Raw genomic sequence first — 18,664 nt, 5'->3', positions numbered from 1 at the left:
GGAACCCGATCCTAACAGGCCTTGCTTAGTCCTTTTATGTATGATGTCTTAGGTTGTCTTATACTTTATGAAAAAATGTTGGCTAGGCTCTGAAGAAGTATTTTATAATCCCAAGAATACTTTTGTGAATAACATCTAAATAATATTTATTCATATAAAGTGAAAAATGTTATGAAAACCTGACCTATCTGGCTTCCTTAAAGTAACTACAGCTTATTTTTATAGATTTTGGTCGTGAAATTTATACTCTCAGAAACTGGACTCGATGAGCTTTCTGTTGACATGCTTCACCCTAATCCGACTTTGGTTGACCCCTCAACTAAGCTATTAAAGTTGGACCTTCTGTGGATTCTATGCACTTTTCTTCAAATTCTATCTTTTTTGTACCACCAAACGATCTCGGAATGTTATGTCCTTACTATTAGGAAATATGTTTTTTTGATAAGTAAGATTTCAATTTTTTTTTGGTAAGTATAAAAGAAGCATTCAAAAGGGGAACACATCGATCTATGGTGTTACAGGGTTGGGTGTTTTGGGTTGAGAAAAAAGACTAAACACCGGAGAGTCATCGTGTACGGCCTTCCTATGCATTTATGGTGTCAGAAGCTTTTTGTTGCAATCGGGGATTTATGTGGAGGATTTTGGGATGTTGAGGCGTATGAATGGAGTGACACAGAGAGGATTGTTATTATTGTGGTTGAAGGCGGCGAGATCCCGGAGTCCATCATCGTGGAGGACAGGTGGTGGGCCTTTAGAATTTCATTAACAGAAGAAATCGCCCCTTCCCTTGTGCTGGTTTCCAAGTCCTGCGCCAGAAGTGAAGGTTTGAGGCCACCCGTGGCATTGGAAAGAAGGAAGCGACTGTCTCGCAGGTATGGGACTGGGTTTGGGAGTGTGCCAGAGGTTCAGATGATAGATCTATTGGATTGCCGGACTCAAGGACAGGGACGCGTGAAGTTGAACGCGCCAAAGGCGAGTGGGAGTGGGAGTGGGAGGGACGTCAGTGGGACACGTGGTTGGCAGACAACTGCCTCTCATTGTAGGTGGATGACAACTGCTTCTTCACATGAAGAGGCACGTGAGTGTAGGGGATTTTTAAGTTTTGCATCTGATTGGCTTGGTGGGATTGGGCCTAGACAGTGTGGGCCTATGCAGATTGGTTCGTGGGTTGACAGAGTTTCAGAAAGTTGGGTCGGGCGTGATAGGCCCAAGTTATTTGGGCCAACTTCTTATCTTGGGCCTGCACATGCTAAGTCCAATCACAAACACATAAATGATAGGGTGGTGAGTTGGGATCCATATAAGTGCTTATCTATTTCTATCAATGGATTGCAGCCCTGCCCTACGACTGTTAAGGTGCCCAGTATGGTTTCTTAAGGCCATATCCATGATTTAGCATAGCTGAAGTCGGACTTGAGGTATTGGTCGCGACCGAAGAAGGAGCATTGGGCAAAGGTGAGTGTGAACAAGAAGAAGGGTGTTGGTTTGATTTCGAAGAAGTTTCGGCACGGTGAATGCTGTTAGAAATTGCTTTTTGGTAACAGATTTGGATCGCTTCAGTCGGGTTCGTTGTGTGATGTCAAAGATGGTAGTTGTGCATCCATCAAGGAAGATTGTCAATCCTCGATTCAATCGCATCAGTCTAGTAAAAGATGGACTAGAAAAGACAAGCAAAAATGGGTAGCCCGCAAGGTCATTCATTCTGAACCTGGTATGTACCCTTCTTCCTTTTCTCGAAGCTTTCTTTCCGCCCTTTCTTCTGCTTCTACTCCTTCTTGTGGGGTGTTGAGGAGCGAGGTGGGGGAGGATCTTGATGGGAAGTCGTTGTTGTCTCAGATGTTATTACCAGTGGTGGAGGTGGACTCCGTTGATGAGGTGATTGAAACGGATGTTTCTGGGGATGGGGCTTTTGGGCTGTCAGAAAGGGATAGGACGGTCAATTTGCTTGTTGATGCGGGTATTGATCGGAACTGTGTTGGATATGATGAGTTTTGCTTTGATTTCTCCTCTTATGGTACGTCTGGGGATGACTTTGGTGGGCTAGCCGAGCCTGATATGGGTAAAGTGGAAGGAATAAGTATGTGTTTACCCAAGGGCGATGTTCTGGAAACACCTTAGACGGCTTGTTTGCCAAAAAAGATGATAGTTTACGTTGGCAAGGATATCCGTATTACCCTTAGTGATGAATCAGCTACTTTGTTGGTTCAGGAACTGCAGAAGCACAGGTGTTTGTTTGATGAAGTGCTTACTAATGATCCAGATTCCTTCATAGATGTACAGGAAGGTGGGGTGGACAGTGTTAATGACTGGATGTCCTGTTTTGATGAGGTGGAGGAGCCCGAGGGAGGTGATGTTGATGGGAGTAGGGTTGAGCAGAGCAAGTCTCTTGACATGATCTTGTGGGTAGAGGAGGGTCACCCTAATCTGGGGATGGTTGATCCAGCATCCGGAGGGTATGGAGTGATATTGTAAGGCAGGAGTGTGGTGATATTGGCAATGATTGGGTCATGGCAAATATCGGGGCCACTAGCGAACTGTTGGGTGTCTCTTGCAAAGGCAATCGGGATCAGGCCTTATCGATACTGTTAGCAGATATGATACTCACGATTTATGGAATGACTTATTGTATTAGTAGAGATTTGATTATGTTTTAAAATATGCCATAAAATATTCTATTATTTGATTTAGATTTGATATTATTTCCTTTCTTGTAATATGAGCATGTGCTCTTTTTTATCTATAAATACTAGAGTTATGAATGAGTGATTATCTCTTTCAAACCTTTTACATATTTCTCTCATTTTCCTTCTATATTGTATTTCTACTTGGTATCAGAGCCAGGGTGTGGTCCGATTGCAATAAGGGCATTGCGAGTTCGGCACCACCCATTTGGGAATGGTCTAAGGTGACATCACCAGTTTGGGAGGTGTCGAGTAGGCCCTCATTGCGAGTTCAGCACCACCCATTCTTGAATGGTCTAAGGTGACATCACCCGTCTGGGAGGTGTCGGGTAGGCGGGGCATTGCGAGTTTGGCATTACCCATTAAAAAATGGTCTGAAGAGATATAGTTGTTTCTTTTTATGGTTTAAGGAGACATTGTTGATTATTTCATCTACATTGTTTAAACATATGTATAAAGGGGAATGGTTTGAGGAGACTTTGTTGATTCTTCCATCTACACTTTTTAAACATGTGTATGAAGGGAAATGGTCTAAGGAGACATTGTTGGTTGTTTACGGTCTGAGTAGACATTGTTGGTTGTTTACTGTCTAAGGAGACATTGTTGGTTGTTTACGGTTTGTGGAGACATTGCTAGTTGTTTATGGTCTGAGGAGACTTTTTTGGTTGTTTATTGTCCGAGGAGACTTTTTTTGATTTGTTGATCAGCAACTTATAGATTTAGAAGAAGGGGGGTGTCAGCAAGATTATGTTTGAGAATGCATTGTCCAAGTTGAGCGTTTCAGATATCCACGCACCAACTTGAGAGGGAGTGTTAGCAGATATGATAGTCACGATTTATGGAATGACTTATTGTATTAGTAGAGATTTGATTATGCTATAGAATATACCATAAAATATTCTGTGATTTGATTTAGATTTGATATTATTTCCTTTCTTTGATTTAGATTTGATTTGATTTCCTTTCTTGTAATATGAGCATGCGCTCTTTTTTATCTATAAATACTAGAGTTATGAATAAGTGATTATCTCATTCAAACCTTTTACATATTTCTCTCATTTTCCTTCTATATTGTATTTCTACTTATACTTCATGCTACGGTGGAGGGGAGAGAAGGGGAGATGAAACATATTTCTAGAAGGGGGAGTAGAAGGAAAGCGAATCATCGTTCTTGGAGAGGGGAGAGGGAGCTGAGAAATATTTGTTTAGACGTGAACTATGATAGGAAGATAGGGAGGGTGATGGAAAGGGGCAGTGTTGAGGGGAAAGGAGAGGGAGGGGTGGGTGTTAATGTTTCCTCATGAAGCTACGAATTTTATTTTGGAATCTCCGTGGTCTCAATGGCCTGGGCAAGAGGAAGGTGGTGAAGTTGGCAGTGAGAAAATGGGGGGTTCATTTGGCGTGTCTTCAAGAAACGAAGATTGATGCAATGACCAATAGAGTGGTTAAAAGCCTTTGGGGAAGTCGATTCATTGAGTGGGAGGTTCTGGATTCATTAGGGGCCTCTTGAGGCATTCTTCTCATGTGGGATAGGAGATGGATGGCAAAGGTGGATATTTGGAGGGGATGTTTCTCTCTGTCTTGTGCTTTTACGATGGAGGAGGATGGTTTCTCTTGGGCTTTCTCTGGCATGTATGGGCCGGTGGATGATTGTGAGAGGATTGCGTTGTGGGAGGAGCTTAGTGTGGTGAAGGGGATGTGGTCTCTTCGATGGTGCGTGGTCAGGGATTTCAATGTGGTTAGGTCTCCGTCGGAGAGATCTACAAGTGGTCAATGGACTTCGGCTATGATGCAATTTTCAGAGTTTATTGATGGAAATCAGCTTATTGACCTTCCATTAGAGGGAGCTTCTTTTACATGGTCCAGTGATAGGGAGGTGCCTACTCTTTCCCACCTGGATAGATTCTTGATTTATGGGGAGTGGGAGGAGAAGTTTTTGGACGCAGTTCAGGCTGTTTTGGCTAGGGTGACATCGAACCACATTCCTTTGGTTTTGGACTCTGGAGGATTGAGACCTCATTGTACTCCATTCAGATTTGAGAACATGTGGCTTAGAGCGGTGGATTTTTAGGGGAAAGTGCGGTCTTGGTGGGAGGAGGACATGGTGGTGGGAACGTCGAGTTTTATTTTGTCAGGAAAGCTTCGACTCATGAAGAGCAAACTCAAAAGATGGAATAAGGAGGTGTTCGGTAATCTGGAGTGGAGGAAGAATAGGGCCCTCGCTAACATTGCTGAGATTGATAGATTGGAAGGGGTGGGTGGTATTATTGAGTCCCAACATAATCAGAGAAAAGCTTGTCAGACATAGATTGTTGAGATTGTGGTTGTGGAGGAAATTTCGTGGTGACAGAAATCTTGGGCTTTGTGTCTCAAAGAGGGTGATCGTAATACAAAGTTTTTTCATAGAACTGCTAATGCCAATAGGAGGGGCAATCATATTGGGCGGATTTGTGTGGACGGAATGGTGTTGAATACAGAGGAGGAGGTCGTAGGGGGATCCTTTCTTTCTACCAGAGACTATACTCTGAGCCTCTACGTTGGAGGCCATGGCTTAATGGCTATCATTTTAACTCTATATCAGCTGTGGATAGGGATGGGTTAGAGAGTCCCTTTACAGAGGAGGAGGTTTTGAAGGCTTTGAAGAGTTGTAATGGTAGGGGTGCACACGGTTCCGGTTCTCACGGTTCCGGTCGGAACCGGAACCGCTCATGACGGTTCCTTGAAAACGGAACTGGAATCGGAACTGTATAGTATGGAACCGAACCGTAGAACCGGTTCGGTTCCATGAGAATTGTTAACTATGAGTTGAGAGACAGTGGCTGAAGCTTGCGAACCCGAATTGGAACAGCGGGCGATGGAAACTGAAAGATATGGGTTTTGATTTTTTGAACAATCTGAAATGATATGCCGATATAGGTTTTAAACTTTTGATTATTGTAGACAGATCTGAAATATATGGGTTTTGAACTTCTGATTCTTGTAGATTTTGTAGTTTACAGTTGCAGAGAGAGAGAGGGGGCAAGTTTAGCAGTTGTAGAGAGAGAGGGGCAAGCTTGGAGTTGAGAGACAGCGGCTGAAGCTTGCGAACCTGAATTGAAACAGCGGGCGATGGAAACTGAAAGATATGGGTTTTGGTTTTTTGAACAATCTGAAATTATATGCAGATATGGGTTTTGAACTTTTGATTGATTCTTGCAGACAGATCTGAAATATATGGGTTTTGAACTTCTGATTCTTTGAGATGGGGGAGGGTGATGACTGATGAGGAAGCCTTGAGATGAGGGGGTGATGAGAAGCTTTGAGCCTTTGAGATGGGGGGCGGCAGCGACGAGACTTTGGTTAGGAATCTGAAATTCTGAATGAGTGAAATTGTGATGACTGATAGAAATTGTCAAATGATGACCATGTGGTTTAGTGTGGACCACGTGGTTACCTTTGCATTAGTCATTCACAATGGATTTAGTGACTTTGCTTTTAATGCATTTAGTAACTTTAGACTACTGATATGTATAAAATTAAATATATAATACATATATAATATATATATATATATATATATATACGGTTCCGGTTCTTACGGGCTGGAACCGAAACTGGAACCATATGTCCACGGTTCCTAAATTTGAAACCGGAACCGGAACCGGAACCGTGAGAACCGATAAAAACGGTTCCGGTTCTTTTGTGCACCCCTATGTAATGGTGACAAGGCTCCAGGTCTGGATGGCTTCGCAATGAGATTTTTATTAGAGAGCTGGGAGGTGGTTAGATAGGAGGTTGTGGGCACTTTTCATGAGTTCCATTCTAATGGGAGGTTCGAAAAATCGCTGAATGCATCTTTTATTGCTCTTATTCCTAAGAAGGGTGGTGCTTCTGACGTTAAGGATTTTAGACCGATAAGTCTGATTGGGTGTATCTATAAGCTTATCGCTAAAGTCCTTGCGTTAAGATTAAGGGAGGTTCTGGGCGGAGTCATCTCTGAGTCTTAAAATGCGTTCATTGGGGGTAGACAGATCCTGGATTCTACTCTCTTTGCCGGTGAATGTGTGGACTATAGGCTCAGTAGCGGTGTTCCTAGAGTTCTGTGTAAGCTTGATATTGAGAAAGCCTATGATCATGTTTGCTGGAATTTTTTGTTTTATTTGTTAGAGAGGATGGGTTTCGGAAAGAGATGGAGGACATGGATCGACGCGTGCATTTCCTCTGTCAAATTTTCTGTGTTGGTGAACCGGTCTCCATCCGGGTTTTTTTGGCAGTTCTCGTGGTTTGAGGCAAGGGGACCCACTCTCCCCATTCCTGTTCAGTATTGTTATGGAGGCTCTTAGTAGGTTGATGAGAAGGGCTGTGGATTTGGGATTTATCAGGGCCTCAAGATTGGTCCAGAGTCAGCTCAGCAGATGGAGATCTCTCACCTGCTTTTCGCGATGACACTGGTTTTCTGTGAGGCAGAGGTGTCCTAATGGAGATATTTGAGATGTGTCCTGGTTTGCTTTCAGGTAGTTTTAGGTTTGAAAGTTAATGTGGGTAAGAGTGTGCTTGTTCTTGTGGGGGAGGTTCAAGAGGTGGATTCTCTTGCAGTGGTTTTAGGGTGTGGGACGAGCTCCTTCCTTATTTTTTACTTGGGCTTGCCGTTGGGTGACTCGTCAAGGATGGTGAGAAGTTGGGACCCGGTGATAGAGCGTTTCGAGAGAAGGTTGGCTGGGTGGAAAAAGCAATATCTTTCGAAGGGAGGGAAAGTTACTTTGGTGAAGAGTACATTATCCAGCCTTCCAACTTAGTTTCTTTCGCTTTTCCGGATCCCCTCCTCTATTGTTGGAAGACTTGAAATGCTTCAACGGAACTTCCTCTGGGGCGGACGGGGGGAGGAGTTTAAATTTCATCTTGTCTAGTAGGAGTGGGAGCAGGTATGCAGCCCTTTAAGTTGGGTGTTCTTGGGATTAAGAGATTGGCTCCTTTCAACAGAGTGTTCCTAGGCAAGTGGTTATGGAGATTTGGTAGTGAAAGACAGAGGTTTTAGAGGAAGGTTGTTTTATGTCGTTTTGGGGAGGAGAGAGGGGGATAGTCATCTAGGCCGGTCAGATTTGCTGTCGGTGTGGGGGTGTGGAAATCCATTGGGAAGGGATGGGATGAGTTCTCTAAGTATATTAGATTCAGAGTTCGGGAAGGAAGGGATGTTTGGTTTTGGGAGGTTATTTGGTGCGAGGATCGCCCATTGTGTTGTTTGTTTCCTAGGTTGTTCAGGATTGCGGTTGATAGACATGCTATGGTAGCTGACTGCTATCGACTCAATAGCGGTAGGTTGTCTTGGGATGTGTGGTTCTGGCGATCCTTTTAGGATTGGGAGTTGGATGACGTCACTGGCTTGCTGGACCTTTTGTATAGACAGGAGGTGGATGGTACTGGTTCAGATTCTTTGACTTGGGTGCCTTCTTCGCAAGAGACTTTTCAGGTCTGTTCCTTTTTTCTCTATCTCTCCGGGTTTTACGGTTCTAATTTCCTGTGGAAAACGGTTTGGCATTCGAAAGCTCCTCTTAGGGTGGCCTTTTTTGTTCGGATTGCAGCTTGGGGTAGGATCTTGACTCTGGACAATTTGAGAAAGAGAAGACAAATTATAGTCAACCGGTGTTGCATAGGTGTTGTTTGTGCAATAATGATGGAGAGTCTGTGGATCACTTTTTTTTGCATTGTCCCGTGCCTCATGACTGCTGGAGTCTTATTTTGGGTCTTTTTGGTGTCCAATGGGTTATGTCCCGGATCTCAAGGGATGTGATTGACGTTTGGAGGGGCCAAAGGGTGGGGGCTCATGCTCGCGATTATTGGAGGGTGACCCCCCTTTGTGTTTGGTGCAGCCTTTAGAAAGAGCAGAATAGAAGATCTTTTGATGCGGAGGAATTATCCAATGGGGTGTTGAAGTTTTCTATTATTTGTTCTCTTTTTAGTTGGGTTATGGGGAGAAATTGTATATCTTTAGGTGAAATCGTAGACTTTTTGGGTTATTTGGGTCCATAGGACTCCCCCTTTCTCTTTTTTCGGTTATTGTATTGCTCTTGGGACGTGTTCCCTTTTTAACGCTTTCTAATACATTTTTACTTATCAAAAAAAAAAAAAAAAAAATCACACCCTCAATCACGCATTTAGGTATCAGGTAAACGGACTTCAGTAATACCTTAGTTGGACCTAAATGGATCTTGGTTGGGATCATAAACTGTTTAAAATTGTACTTGACTGGACTAGGTCCCTTGTTGTGTCATTTGAAATGGTTTATCCTAGTTAGAGTGAGTTCAGCTGCCTCAGAGTTTTGCTGGAGAAGTCTTTAAGTGAAGGAACTCTGGCTAAATGGAATTGTAATATATTTTTTGGTGCTTGTATAAAAGAATTCAGAGGTCATCGTGGCTAATTGTGCTTCATTGTGTTGATTTGTCAAACTTAGTATTCCCAATCAAATACTTTTACTTATTTGTATGCTGTATAGACATTTTTTTTTAATAATCTTATAATGAACATTCATTTTCCTGTTTTGAATGAAATTGACAGACAAGCACAATGATTCCAAATGCATTATGAAGAATCCAATGGGCGGAATCAATTTTTTTATGGGCTATTTACGTGTCCTAATACATTTTAGTCCCTTGAATTCTTTCCAAGGATGATTGCAGCATGTATGGCATGCATATCTTGTTCTTTATATTTCGTTTTCTTATGTACAGTCAGCCCTTCCTCCAGAGCAGCTAGCTTGGTGTGGAATTGACAGTGTAGTACTTTACTGTGATGATATGCTTTTGATGGTGGGTCCTTATGGAGATCCTGTGCGCTACCTTTACGATGAACCAATTATTTTTATCCCAGAGTGTGATGGAGTGAGGATACTTTCTAACACAAGTATGGAATTTCTACAAAGAGTTCCAGATTCTACAGAATCTATCTTTAAGATTGGTAGCACCTTACCTGCAGCTTTACTGTATGATGCCTTGGATCATTTTGACCGGCGAAGTGCTAAGGTAGTGCAAAATTTACTATTTATGATATAATTTCGATATATTTTCGGAAATTATTTAGATTCTAAATGTTTGTGTTCACCTTTCTTTCTTTCCTTTTTAAAGATTTTCTCTTAAAATGTAGTATATTTCAAACTCTGTGGTGTTTTAGCCACAGTCTACGTCTGATTAGCATTCTTACAGAAATTATTTATCATATTATCCCCCATGTTATGAATTTGTTGCATAAATTTTATGCATGGATCATTCTTTTAGGAGAAACATATTTATATGCATACATTATAAAGATCATTTTTTTAGTAGAAACATATTTATATGCGTACATTTTAAAATTATGATTTCAAGAATTGTTGGTTGATATCTTTATGTGAAGCAAAAGGAATTTATATCCCATCAGGTGCTCCGTCTCCCTCTCTCTGTGAATATAATAAAAATGATATGTAATAATTGAAAAAAGAGTACAGCAGAGTGGATGAGAGATCCTTTATAGAAGAAACCAAAAGCTAGGTCACAGCCAAATAACTTGAAGCAGAAACACAGGAAAATTTGCTTCTTTACTTTTTCATCTTTTCCCCTTTTTCTTCGATAAGAAAATGCTATGGAGTTTATTAAAGAATAATTCACAGGCTGCGCTTAGAAAGAAAAAAATTGCCAGAAAGAGTTCAACATAGTTTTATGAAGGAATTACTTCACAAGGAAAAGATTCATAAACATTTTTACTATGACGTCAAATTGTTTGTCAGGCGGATGAAAATTTGAGATTGATACGCTCATCTCTGCCCGAGATTGTTGAAGCATGTATTGATGCTGCGGGTCATGAGTTCGACCTTTCACGACAGCAGACCCTGCTAAGAGCTGCGAGTTATGGCCAAGGTTTTTGCAGGTTGGTTTTATGGCATTGCTGCAGTAGCGCTTGAAATTACTTACGCTCATGAAAAATGAGAAATGAGATGCTTTTGTACATATGATAAAATATTTTTTCCTTGTGAAGGTGATAGGCATAAATTAAGTAGTGCAGTTTGTTATTACAACTAGTTCCAGTTGATCTCAATATAAAAATTTGCTTTGATGATTGCTTTAGATCAATGATAAATTCTAGATTGAGATTTGGTGCCATTCTATGGGTTATTATTATTATTACTTTTTTGAGAAGTAAGAATTGTATTAAAATCAATTTCTTGCTTCTATTGTCTATGCTAGTCAATCCTAAATAAATAAGAATTTTGAAGAGGCAGCGTTACTGCACAAATGGAGGTCTGAATTGGTGGAAGGGAAAGGGGAATCAAAAGCACAGATGGTATTATGCGTCATTATCTTTACAATTTTTTCAAGCTCTCTGACTCCATCAACTTCCAACAACCAAAAAAAGTGAAAAAAAAAAATTAAAAATCAAATGAAATCATTGTTAGACATAAGTAACTTTCATGCCTAGGTTTACTTTTTTTTATTTTATTTGGAGGGAACTCCCTTTTGTTTGTTTTGGCAAGTGCCTTCTTGCTTTTGTTCTTTTTCATATTCTTTATCCTTTATTGGAGTAGAAATTGTAGCTCTCTGAGTTTACTGAATTACCATGTTTCACTCTGTGGTCGAGTTGAAATCTGACTCCTGCATCAGTGTCTAGATATCACAGGTGCCATTTTGTATTTACCCTAATTGGTTGACAATTGACACATTAACCAAAATTTGGACACTGAAGCATATGATGCATTTCAGAGATCTTTGAAATGGTTTGATTCTGTATATGTGTTTCAGTAGAAATATACTATAGAAGAAAGAAAAGAGAAATATGTAAAAGGTTTGTTAGCATATATGGTAGCCACAATTTATGGAATGACTTACCATATTAGCATAGATTTGATTATGCATATGTTAGCATATATGATAGCCATGATTTATGGAATGACATATCATATTAGCAGATATTTGATTTAGATTTGATTTAGTTTATTTTCTTGTAATATGAGCATGTGCTCTTATTTTATCTATAAATACTAGAGCTGTGAATGAGTGATTGATATCATTCAAGCCTTTGCATATTATAAATTTAATAAAATTTATAATATGCAAAGGCTTGAATGATATCAATCACTCATTCACAGTTCTAGTATTTATTAAATTTATAATATGCAAAGGCTTGAATGATATCAATCACTCATTCACAGCTCTAGTATTTATAGATAAAATAAGAGCACATGCTCATATTACAAGAAAATAAAATTTATAATATGCAAAGGCTTGAATGATATCAATCACTCATTCACAGCTCTAGTATTTATAGATAAAATAAGAGCACATGCTCATATTACAAGAAAATAAACTAAATCAAATCTAAATCAAATCTCTGCTAATATGGTAAGTCATTCCATAAATCATGGCTATCATATATGCTAATATATGCATAATCAAATCTATGCTAATATGGCAAGTCATTCTATAAATCGTGGCTATCATAATATGCTAACAGTTTCTTTTTTTCATTTTCTAATACATTACAACAGCTGTAGGGTGCATTTTTTTTTTTTTAGATCTTTGAGAAAGGTTGATCTTGTACGTGTTTGGTTTAATCAACAGAACAAAGTGGCGCTATATACCTAATTTTCAAATAAGTGGATCTACCTAAACAAATTGTTTCTTTTCATATCCAGACTTACTTTCAAAATCTTTGATTTGGAGGACTCCTATTTGTTTGTTTTGGCAAGTACCTACGTTCGAGTTCAAATGTGACTCTTACTTCTGTGTAGATATATATAGGGTGCCTTTTTGTATTAACCATAATTGGCAATTGACATTTAAAGAAGATTTAGGAGTTAGGACACTGAAGCATACAATAATGTGGTTACTCTGGAGTCTGGGGGGTGCATTTGAGATATCTTTGAGACGGTTTGATTTTATGCGTATCTTCTTATGATTTTATAATATATTTCGACAACTGTCGGATGCATCCACTTGATTTTCGAGAAAAAATGATCTTGTACATGTGTTCTGTTCATTCAACAAAACAAAATGACATTATTTACATAAGTTTTAAAACTTATAAACCTAGGTATTAAAGAAAAAAAGTGGATATAACAATTTTTTAGACATATTATGTTTGAAGAATGCATCATTTCTAAAACAGATCTATATGCATTTAGAATTTTCAAATTAGTTTTTGTTTTTAACTTATTTGATTTAATATCACAACAGAAAGGTGAAAGCTGCTTTTGGCAATATGCTGATTCATGAATTTAATAATGCTAAAAAAAGTTAAAAGAATGGCGCAACCCATTCTTTATGTTCTTGCTGCTTACTTTAACCTCTTGTACTAACAACTTAAAATTTAGGAGTTCTATTTGCACAAAGTTCGTTCCTTTTTTTGTGTCTTACATGATGCTGGTATATCTGTTGTAATATCACTTTTACATAGTTGTAGCATTCCTGCTCCTAAAGAGCATCAAGTTTTTTGTTTTTGTTTGTTGTTGTTCCTTTTTTTCTTTTTACTTTTTCTGATTTCTACTATCGGTAATGATATCCAGTTGGCTTTGGCAGTCATTCTCAACGTAATCGCTTTCAAGAGATGTGTAAAACTTATACGTGTCTTAAATGCTGTACGCAGCCATGAGATTGGTATCCCTCTCAGTGTTCAGCAATACAAGGTCTTCAGAGTACTGAATTTAGAATTTAAGTCAGCTAACCAAAATTGCATGCTGTTTCATTGAAGCTTACTTAATGTGTCTGCCTTTTTCAGATGCTTACACCAGCAGTTCTGATTGGTCGTTTAATTAATGCCAATCAACATCTTCTAGCACTGCAGATATCAGAGTACCTTGGTATGAACCACGTAAGTCTCTAAATTCTTTTTTTTTTTTTTTTTGATAAGTAAGATTTTACTTAAAAAAGCACAAAAGGGGAGCGGAACCCAAAGAAACACAAGGGCCAAACGGCGCCTCAAACCTTCAAAGAGGCTCAAAAAACAATAATCTCCTCAATAGATCTATAATCTCTCCCTAAAACCCAACAAAAAAGAGTGAAAATAATAGAGAACTTAAGCATAGAAATATGTTTTTCCTTTCCCTCAAAATATCTTCGATTCCTCTCGAGTCAAATGCACCACCAAACACAAAGAGGCGTAGCCCTCCAGGCATCCTGCATGAAAACCCCAATAGAGACACCTCTCCAAGCCTCAATCAATCCTCTGGTGGAACAAGGCATAACCCATGAGACACCAAATAATCCAAGCATCAACTCCCAACAGTCTCTGGCCATGCTGCAATGCAAAACAAGGTGATCAACTGTCTCCTCATCACACAAGCACATATAACATCGATTAATCACTACCTGGTTCCTCCTCCTCAAACTATCCTGAGTTAAAATCTTACCCAGGACGGAAGTCTAAGCAAAGAAGGCTACCTTAAGGGGAGCCTTAGAACGCCAAAGAGACTTCTAGGGAAAGGGCCTCCGGATCCGACCGAAAGGCACCTAAAAAAGGACCTAACCTCGAAACGGACCTGAGAGTTAGGAACCCAAATCCAACAATCCGATTCCCCACCCGTGATCACCTGGCGATACAACACCAAAAAACGAGTAGCCTCCTCAATCTCCCAGTCCTGAAAGTGTCTCCTAAACTCAACATCCCAAGTCAGTCTCCTGTTATCAAGGTGATGACAGTCAACCACCATGGCCTGTCTGTGGGAAGCAATCCTATAAAGCCGTGGAAAAGCGAGGGCAAGGGGAGTCTCTAAATTCTTATTTGTCCGTGTATTGTCATGACTTAATTTTGTTTCCTTGCCTGAACTATGCATTTTTGGCTGTACTTTTTCATCTTTGTTGCTGCTGGGAGTTGGGAGCATAGGACTGTCAAGTTTTGAGACCTTAACATTAATATTTGATTAAAATTTGGAATTTCAGCATTTGAAGAAATAGATGAAGTAATTAATGGAGATTTTTGCGACATTGGACCGAAAAAAGAAACAGCAAATAAAAAACTTTCAACTGGTAAAAGGCACCCTCGCACTGAAACTAGGGTCAATTTTTTTAATGAGTAAAACTAGTGTCAATTATGAATTACAAGTGACTATTTGCAGGGTTATTTTGCAGATGGGTGTATGTGTGTCATGGTAGGTAATAATAATGGATATAGGGTAGTGAGTGGAAATAAAAATCCAAGATAGGAATGCATTTTGTATGACATGATTCAAACAGTTAAGGATTTTTAGCTTGTAATTTGTATGAAGTTGTTGATTTATCTCAAATATTTAATTTAGCACCAATAACTTATATTGGGTCTGTGTACGCAATGTAGTTTGTTTCATAAGCTGAACAAAGGAAATATCATATTATCTGTCACCTGGTACTGTTGTTGAAATAAATGTTAGATCTCTTTATTACTCTGTGTCTAAAACTTAAATATCTTAGTTGGATTGGTGATATATTTCCACTTTCACCATGTTTGTAACGAATATTGGTTAGCTCCTATCATAATTATTCTTTTGATAAGTGCTTCTATGATAATTTTCTTCTGGTTGTGAAGGATGCGGTCTCCTTTTGATATTACTTATTAAAAAAAATAATTAATTATTTCCTTTTGGTGTTTTGTAGATTATAGTGACATTTATCTGCATGTTTGAAATTTTCTGTTCAACTTAGTATCAATAGCTTTATCCTAGACATTTGGGGCTGGCAACAAGAATTATGCATTTCCAATTCTCTCCGTATGGAATTAATGATTCATGCTATGAAACTTGAAAGAGTGATTAAACAACGACTTAGATGGGAAAATAAGATTGGATTCTTGCTGGGGAGGTCAATGATGGAGGCTATTTATTTATTGGGGAGATTAATGGAAAGATGATAGATTGAAGAAGAAAGATCGTTATATAGTTTTTGAATTCAGAACAAGTGAAATATGGATGTCCTCTTAAGGATCCTCTCGGATCCAAGTTGAAATTGGGTTTATCAAGATACCCAACTGTTATGACAAACGCAGCGATCCCAAGATAGAATCAAGAATCACGACAAAAAAGTAAACACACCACACAAAGAACACAAAGATTTATACGCGTTTCAGCAACAGCTTGCGTCCACGGTGGAGATCCGGCGAAAGTCTTCACTATATGTAAAATCGGAGATTACAAGTTTTCAGCCCCACTCTGTTTCTGTATGAATTTCAGAGTCTCTCTCTTACCCTACTCCAAACCCTAAGCGCCCTTATATATCGGGTTACAAGGGACTAATTAGGGTCCATGACTCATGAACAAAAAAGGGGTCAAAATTTTTCCTCAGGGGCCCATCCAACATCCAACGGGTCGCAACGCGACCGTGCACCAAATTCGGGCCACAACATCACACCAACCATCTTTACTATTCATTTAATTAACATGCAGTTCTTGGAAGTGCCCCTTGAGAGTGTAATTGACCAGGTTTTTACTAAATTTTATTTATTGATTTGCATCCTTTCCTCTTGAGAAACTCAAGAGTCTAACTTATAGTTATACTTTGCATTTTTCACTTGTAGAAATCCTAGTCTGACCAATATCTTCCTTCTCTGGAAACTTCTCTATCAATTCACTTTGGAGAAGGGGTGGTAGCAGCCTTTACTATCTTTCCCTCTTTCCAAATTATTATAGAGATAGGTTATGCATCCCTTTAAACTCTCAGCGGCAACCAGCATGCTACCCTCTTTGATTAATTAAAGCCAAAACTTATCTCTGACTTGATTCCTACAAGCTGCACGCCCCGACTAACTGCTGACAACCTGTGGCCCTCCAATCTTAAAAAGAATATAAGTTACTAATTCAAGATTTATGCAATCTAAGATATCTGACTTCGACTGGCTGATTTATAAGTTACCAATTCAAGCAAGGAGTACTTTGATGATGTAGACATCAGGACCTTTGCCTTTCCTCTGTTTCAAAGTTTAGAAATTTTCATTTCATGTTGTCACCATTTCTGGTCACTTTTCTCATCTCATTCCTTTTAAGTTTCAATTGTTCACTTATTCATTTACCTAGAATTTGAGCTTAGTATGTATGATTTTTGGGAGTTTATGATGCAATCAATCTACATGAATTTTTGTTAGAACATAATATGAATTTTGATATGATCCAATCTTATTTGATCCTAGACTAATTTATTGGATACGGGTTATTTGGTTATTCCAAAAATTGCATGGCGGATATGAATGTTTGATTTGAACACGGATACTGTCGTTATAAATGGATCTGGACTCAGATTATGTTGATCCACTCCATCTCATCCCTAATTGTATGGTTTTGCAGTTTCAAGCTTTTCTTTTGGAGTCAAAACCTTTAACTTAATCAAAATCCAGTTGTGGTTGTATGTTTATAAGCTAAGCCTGGCAAACCATAAGGTGCTAAACAAAGCAACATTTAAGATAGATAAACAACTGTGATGTTGTGGCCTGAATTTGGTGCCAGGTCACAACGACCATTGGATGATTCGGGGGCTTGTCCCCGAGGAAACTTTTTGACCTGTTTTTGCTCATGGGTCGTGGACCCTAATTAGTCTCTTGTAGTCCGATATATAAGGGCGCTTAGGATTTGCAGTAGTGTAAGAGAGAGAGACTAAAATTCGTAGCGAAACAGAGTGAGGGGCTAAAAAGTTGTAATCTCCGATTTTACACATAGTGAAGACTTTCACCGGATCTCAATCGTGGACGTAGGCTGTTGCCGAACTACATATAAATCTTTGTGTTCTTTGTGTGGTGTGTTTACTTTTTTGTCGTGATTCTTGATTTTATCTTGGGTTTATTGTGTTTGTCATAACAACAACCTCAGTAGAGATTTACATTGCTACTGTAGCAATTGCAGTGTTGTGGCCTAGTGTTTCCTTGACTGTCATTCAAGGGGCCAGTAGATATTTGGCAAGTCAAAAAGAAGTAAGAAATTGGCTACTCCAAACTCAAATCAAAATTTTCTTTCATCCAGCTTTGTTACAATATTAATTATAATATTGAGGTTATGTATAATGGTTAGGCCTCCAATCATTTTCTATGGTGTAAAAGTGCTAGCCCAGGGCACGAGGCTCCCACCACTGCAGGGTCTGCGAAGGGTCAGATGTACTCGGCCTTACTTTTGCTTAAGGAGAGGCTATTTCTGTTTTGAACCTGTGACCTCCAGGTCACAATGAAACAATCTTACCATTGTGCCAAAACTTGCCCTCTCATTTGTCTATGGCGTGAATGATGTTTTAGGAATGTTCACCATTTTTTTGAAAGAACTTCCTTGCAATTATTATGGGAGCATTTTACTGATCCCTGACTACTCATATAACTGTCTGAATCCCCTTTTGTGACTACTTAAGGGTAGCATATTAAGGGTAGCATAGAGGTGCAACCACACCTGGGGTCCAATGTCTACTTTATTGTAAAATGGAATTAGTTATTTTGTAAGTTTGAATCAAAAGTTGCCATCTAATCAGAAACAAGTATAACATCACTTGAATGTGATTATTTTCCCCTCTTTTGTTGACTGTGTAGGAGGTCGTGATTATGCACTGGGCGTGTTCAGCAATTCCTGATACCAGTCTCCTTGAAATCTTACTTGATAAGGTTTGTGTAGTTAGTGTCATAGTTGCTTAGGTTAGGAAAATGTGTTGTTTGCTCATTGTTTTTCATGCAAATGCAAAGTCTGAAATGATGTTTTTTGGAGTTTCAGCTAAAATTATGCAAAAGCATATCTTATGCCGTAGTTGCTGCTCATGCAGATAAGAATGGCCGTTAGAAGTTAGCTGCTATGCTTGTTGAACATGAACCAAGATCTTCTAAGCTGGTTTTTTCTTTCTTTCCTTCTTTTTTCTTGATTTTCATTTTATTCTAGAATTTTCTGTTAAAAATTTCATTTTTAGGTTCTCCTCTCTAATCGGTTGTTCATTATTAATATTAAATACCTTTTGGCTGAATTCTAGCAGCTGACCAAACGTAAAAAGAAAAGATTAAGCTGCATTCGTTGTCCAGATAGTTTGTTATATATAATAATATATATTTTTCTTCAG

General features: G+C 39.0%; 1 pseudogene; it reads left to right on the top strand.

Moving 5' to 3' along the window:
- Positions 1 to 18,664, top strand: part of LOC132313852 (protein VACUOLELESS1-like) — a 34,839-nt pseudogene that overhangs the window by 11,878 nt on the left and 4,297 nt on the right.

The sequence above is a fragment of the Cornus florida genome, unplaced genomic scaffold (genome assembly GCF_030987335.1).
Source record: "Cornus florida cultivar Cherokee Brave unplaced genomic scaffold, ASM3098733v1 CherokeeBrave_3.0.0_Hap2_Chr06, whole genome shotgun sequence".
In the NCBI taxonomy this organism is placed as follows: domain Eukaryota; kingdom Viridiplantae; phylum Streptophyta; class Magnoliopsida; order Cornales; family Cornaceae; genus Cornus; species Cornus florida.
Note: the sequence above shows the minus strand (reverse complement) of the source record. Positions and strands in the feature narration are given on the sequence as shown.